Source organism: Amblyomma mixtum, chromosome 2 (genome assembly GCF_055824585.1).
Source record: "Amblyomma mixtum isolate Tamu chromosome 2, ASM5582458v1, whole genome shotgun sequence".
Classification (NCBI taxonomy): domain Eukaryota; kingdom Metazoa; phylum Arthropoda; class Arachnida; order Ixodida; family Ixodidae; genus Amblyomma; species Amblyomma mixtum.
The window spans coordinates 240,076,621-240,083,226 of NC_143013.1; positions in this window are offsets into that span (position 1 = coordinate 240,076,621).

Sequence of the window (6,606 nt, forward strand, 5' to 3'; positions counted from 1 at the left end):
CTTGGAACCTGATTAGGAATCACTTTTCGGTATTTGCTTTTCCCGAGCGTGATTTCCGGCCGTGATTCAAATTCAAGAAGGTCTGCTGATAATAGCTAAATAGTGATTTTCTCGATGAATGTACTTGCTGTTTCGTTGTGTATAAATGTATTGTGGTACGATTGGAGCGGCGGTAGACTCAAAAAGAGCTAGACGAGTTTTTATTTCTTTTCTTAGCGGCGATGTCAGCGCCTGACAGAAATTTTTATGTTGCCTCAAGCTCATCTTATCCTTATTTTTTTTCTAAAATTAACGCCTAAAATTATTCTCTCTACAGATTCATTTCAGAGGCAGTTGAGACCCTAAAAAAATTGGAGCATGGCACATTAACCACCCGGAAATAATGAGCACCATCATGTTTGGTTCTAAATATAAACACAGAATTTTAGAAGCTCGCGAACAGTGGAAAGCAAACCGCACTGTTCCAGTGATCGGGCTTAGAGACAAGTGAGAGAATTTGGAGAGGAAATTATCATCCAGTGACGAAACTCTTTCTAAAAGTAAATTGGTAGCTAAGAATCTGTAACATGGCGTGGCACATAATTTAAAAGTTCATTGTTGTTCACACTGCGCCTCAATATTGCATTCCTTTTTAACCTTTTTTTTGGGGATCAACATATTTGCCGCGGCTGTCGATGGCAACTGCGATACTTTCACGGGGAGATTCGAATGATACTCTGATTCACTTTGACGTTCCTTCCTGGCTCAGCCACTATCGTGCTCGACTGCCTAACGCGCGACGCTGCTAATCAAACACGTTTCGGGTCCGCCGTATTTCGCTCAATGCGGAACTTTACAATGAAACGCTCCCGAGGGAAAGCACTCTGAAAATATTCGGTCGCGAAAATCGGCGCCCACACACTACATGGGCACGCATATTAGCCACATTATTTGCTTCGTGCGCGCACATTCATTTATGAAATTTTTCTTTGTTTCTATTCCAGTGAATCGTGATCACGAGTCAACCCGTAAACACAGAAGCACGTCCCGTCGAAGGCCACGAACGGTAATTTTTCTCATTCTCCTTTTCCTTGTGAGCGTGTTCACGCCCTTGCTTTTAGCAGCGCAATGCGCGTTGCATGCAAATGCTCTTAGCTCACTTGCCAAGTAGAATAAGTTTTGGAATCTAAGAGTTTGTCTAAAATATATGTGTACATTTTGTGTAAGTCTATTATATATATCAAATAGGCACCGTATACTATTCCGAATATATATTATAAAATTATACCGAAGGCGCGGATTATTACCTGACAATAACAGGTGACAAAATCGTGGACAATAACCTAACAGTGACGATAGCGTGAACGTTGTTTCGATTACTACGTTATGCGACGGGCAAATCATCTTTGGTGTATCTGACACCTGCAGAGAGTGGAAGCACCGAGTGAAATATTTCTCTCCGCATATTTTCCAGACGCGTGATTGGACCCCCTGTATTGATGAAAGACACAGGCTTTTTCCGGATGATTCCGAATGCCATGTAAGTGCGCCGATATGCTACACCTTTTCTTCCTAACGCTCCTTCGTCTAGTGGCTCTCACGCTCAGTTGACACTGCATCGATTTTGAGCGCCGCTAGGCGCTCGAAGTACAGTTTTTATCAAAATTATATAGCCCAAAGTATCTTCTTCGGAGAGCCGTAGGCACCCTTTGCATACTCAGGGATCCTAATCTCACGAAGTCGGGAGGAACTTACGTCTGCAGCCCTTCCAGGCTTAGGACTGTCAGATGCGCTACATAACGCCGCTACACGACTTGGAAGCAAACCCCTTCAGCTTTATATTTTTGACAGATTGCACAAGCCCTAGCAGCAGGCGCCCCAGATGCGCCGAGCAATGAGTAGCTGTGTATGTTCGCTGCGGCAGCTTAGTCGCCGGTAGTTCTAGGATGCCCGCCATCGTGCTCTACAAGACATCCAACCATATCTTCGGCTGATTGGTTTCATCCTTTCCCTCAGAGCACGCAGACAGGGGCGAACTACCAGTCCGAGTCGGAGTCGGCGCCGTGAGGGCGTACATAAGCGGCGCTTTTAGAGCAGTCGCGTGACAAAGAAAACGCATTCAGTTTTGTTGGCACGGAATGGTAGCGAAATTCAGCGCATTTTTTAAATTCTTACTGTACCTTACTGTGATAGCCCAACCATATTCTATCCGCATGCATTGGACTCGCTAACAAATAGCTGTTCTTTCCGTACCTGAACACAGCTTTCCAGCTTGATACGTGAGGTCATAACAAGATAAGCTGGCCAGCTCACACTGCCACTATAGGCCACAAGAAAATTGCACTGTCGCTCTGCACACGGCACATTTCGCACTATGCACTCTAAGGAACATCCCCACTGCATTTGAACAAGCACAAGAGAGAAGCTGCAACGTTGTTTCGGCCAAAATAAACGCGAAGACACCACAGAAGACCCGCCGTACTATGCCTTTTCAATACTTAGAAACGCCGCTGGTGATCTCTGCTGCTGCGAGCAACGAGGAGACGCTCAGAACCAGCGGCAGATGCTGCTGTACTTCGTTAGATTGAAGCTTGAGCGGAACACCTGATAAAGCACGGACCCAATCGATCCAAGAAAATAAACCGGAGCGCCTCAAGCCGCTCTCAGGGAGAGCTTAGGGCTTAGGAACTGCCCGCCGAACTTGGTCAGACACCCGACTTCGGCCAGCAGAATGTGTTTGACCCTCAGACCGCTCCTGAGCACTCTGGAACCCCCAGGCGAAGATACAATAACATAATGTCCCTAGCATGCCATGCAGAGCAAAGCTTTGCGAAGTGTTTAGTCTCAATACTCTTTCTATCAACCTATGTTTTTATGTAACACCGTCTGAAAGATTGAGACACTTGGTTGCAGAGCGCCGACGGATGAGGAGCGCCACCTATTGGGAGTGACGCAGGTCACTTGCACTTTTTTTCTAACATTAAAATTTGATAAAACTCCTTTTTTCACACTTTAAGGCGATTACTGATTAAAAATGCGTACTCGGTCCAAAAGAAACCTGGAAAAGTACGAGGAGAGTAGCAGAATGAAAACCACATCCGGCAGGAGTTGAGTGGAAAACAGCCGAGAAGTTTCGGTGTTCGTGCAATGATTAGTTCTTTTTAAGCCTCATGATTTTATTTGGCCAAAGGAGGCGAGCGCGATGCGCAGAAAGCAAACTGCGAACTGCGGCTTCTTTAGGGCGCGTATACTCTACCTGTACTAACTAAGCATATCCGATGAAGATAATGGCCACAATTAAGTATAGCGCTTGCTTCTCAGTACGAAGAGGGCTTATGCGTGCGTGAGGCGCCTTGAGTACTCGTTAGTGATTCCACCTGCTTTCGCTAGGTTATAAGTACTGGCTTTGCTATCGGGCAATAGAGATTCAAACCATGTTTGCTTTGCGTGCTCCCAGAGGGCTAGTGATAGCCCTATCTATCTAATACAGCGGTAAGGTGTGGAGACTCCACTGCTACCTATGCAATGATAGGCGGCCCCACGGGCATAGGTTATATTGATGCTTCATGTTCCTTGCCCAGAGTGTAAACAGGGTGACACGCAACTCAGAGAAGTGGTTAAGTTTGTTTATGATTGCCTTAACCGAAGACCACGAGGCTGCAACTTTAACTGGTTAGAATAAATGACGCCGGGCTGTGTGAAATGTGGTTTTAATGAAGGAAAAGTTTATATGCGGTATCGGAAGCATATTTTGTTTGATAACTGGTAGCTTTTCAACGGCGGGCCATATTACGTGGGATGGACACACGAAAACTCACCCGAATCTGTATGTGCCAGTTGTTTTCTGGACAAGAATAGGAGACTTTATTAAAAGTCGGCGTAACATCATCTCCTGAAAAAAGACGAAACATTTGAGAAAGAAGCGCGGGCAATTATCCGGAAGAATAGGAAGCAAATGACACGTGCGCATCAAAGCTTTGTATGATTACGCTCCTTCGAGAAATCAAATTCATTCTGCCCTAAGGTGCCCGAAGGCACACTGAGGCAGTGGTTCCCGCTAATTGGTGAAGAGGCATAGCTAACTGAATATAGCGGCTAAAAAAAACAAGGACCAGAACACACAATAGGCAGGATGGGCACGAACTGTTTTTATGTGCAATCTTCTGTACTGTAAGCAGCTTTTTTCGAGATAATAAATCAGTTTGTAGATGACGCCAGTCCTGTCTATTGTATTTTCTCGGCCTTGTTCTTTGCGTAGCTGTATTTCATTAGCTGTGCCACCAAAAATGTTTTTCAAGCACCGTGCGGCCATTCTACCATATGTTTTTTCGTTCAGCGATGTCTATTACTAAAAACAGCTGGGATGATTATTTGCACCAATGCATCAGTTACATTTTTATTCATTGGCCTCAAAAAATGGCTTGGGGAAAAAAAAACCTAAGCGAATATCTCTCGTTCATTGTAGATGCGAATCCCGTCGTTACAGAGAAGGCATCAAGAACGTCTACGCCTTCGTTTTCCTAGTCGTTTTTATAGCACCATCGTTCTTTTTCTTAAGTTGCCTGCTTCAACTGAACTTAATCGCGATAAAGTGTAGAAGCATTTAGACTATTACAAAGAGGTCTGAAAAAATAGGTTCAGGTTAGTCATCATCATCATCATCAGCCTGACTACACCCACTGCAGGGCAAAGGCGTCTCCCATGTCTCTCCAATTAACCCTGTCCTTTGTCAGTTGCCGCCACTGTATCCCCGCAAACTTCTTAATCTCATCCGCCAACCTAACTTTCTGCCGTCCCCTGCTACGTTTGCTTTCTCTTGGAATTCACTTCGTTACCCTTAAGGACCAGCGGTTATCTTGCCTTCGCATTACATGCCCTGCCCAAGCCCATTTATTCCTCTTGATTTCAACTAAGATGTCATTAACCCGCGTTTGTTCCCTCACCCACTCCGCCCTCTTCCGATCTCTTAACGTTACACCTATCATTTTCCTTTCCATAGCTCGCTGCGTTGTTCTTAACTTATGCTGAACCCTCTTTGTTAGCCTCCACGTTTCTGCCCCATAGGTGAGTACCGGTAGGATACAGCTGTTGTATACTTTTCTCTTCAGGAATATTGGTAAGCTACCATTCATGATCTGAGAGAACCTGCAGGTTAGTACGGCTGCCTTACGTAGCCCACAGGCCGCAATCTGCAATCGTTTCATGTCACATGGCGTCATTGCGTTGGTATGAAGGGTTAGCTACTGATAAAAATGCATTTCTGTTCTCTTTCAGTAGTATTCTGTGCAAGGTATCGGAAGAAAGATGTGCCTGGTCGGCAAATGCAAGAAGGGCGAGTGCGTTGGCATGAATGAAAAGACATGCCCTTCTGATAACAGTGAGCTCCAAACAGCTTCTCGCATGCAGATGCAACACTGGGAGATGAATCTGGCAGGACAAAACTGGAGCTTGTCTCCGGGGCCCTTACGATTCTTCCTATCTGAAATGAAATACTTTGTTCGGGTGATTTTAACAAGATCCATAGAATGATTACTGGACACTTCAGCTTAAAAGAGTACAACGGTGGCCAGGGCTTCAGGACTGCGTCTTTCTCATGTTTTCTCTAAAGATGCTTACCCAGTCGGCGGCCTCGTGGTTTGAGGGTCCGCTTCGAATGTGGAGGGTCTAGGTTTATTAGTCAGTGCCCTCTCTGCATTTAGCGGACATGCAAAGGGTACAATCGTTTTCCGGGCCGTGTGCTCTGCTGATCTGGGGCGAAATGCATAGGAAATGGGACCTTGGCTTCTCCATTTATTGGCAAAAATCTCTTGCGCCATGGCACTGTTTGAGTAAACTAGCTCTTGCGATATTAGATGCATTGAAGAAGGATGGATAACTGGGCGAGTTTGTACTGATACATCGTGGGAGGGAACAGCGCGAAACAAAACGACGGACAAAGGAAGAGGACACAAAGACGAGCGCTGTCAGCGCTCGTCTTTGTGTCCTCTTCTTTGTCCGTCGTTTTGTTTCGCGCTGTTCCCTCCCACGATGTATTAGATGCAATCATCATATCAGTCTAAAGATAGGCAGACTGCTTTTTTTAGCATTACACGAAGAAGCAACATCGGCGGTTTATCTAGCGGCAAGCTGTGGACATCTAATATGGTTATGTCTCACGTGGTCCGATGACGCTTGATTTAAATTTGTGGCCAGTATTCAGTTTGGTCCTTTCTAAGTTAACCACTCTGCTGGGCACTGTCGAAAGAAGAACAGACAAGGAATCAGGGCCTTAAACAAAAATATACTGGGAAGCTTTCTTACAATGTTTCACTTTACCCCTTCGCGCTCGTTTGGCAATTCCGTTGTGCTCTAGTGATACGTACGACGCAGGCCAGGGAGTGCGCTGCCTAAATACGCATGCACAAGAACACCCTATTGACCTACAGGCACAGCATGCAAGTATGCGCGAGATAGCTCCGTCTCTTGCGGATGGAGCGAATTCGCTTCCGTAGCCAATACTTCGCCCAAAGATTGGTTTAACGCTAAAGTTGTCTGAGTTTTTCCTGTGATATGCTGGAAAGTGCTTTTCTGATTAGGGGAGGGGTTGACGGCACAATGCAAAAAAAAAATTCAAGTTATAACCTGTTC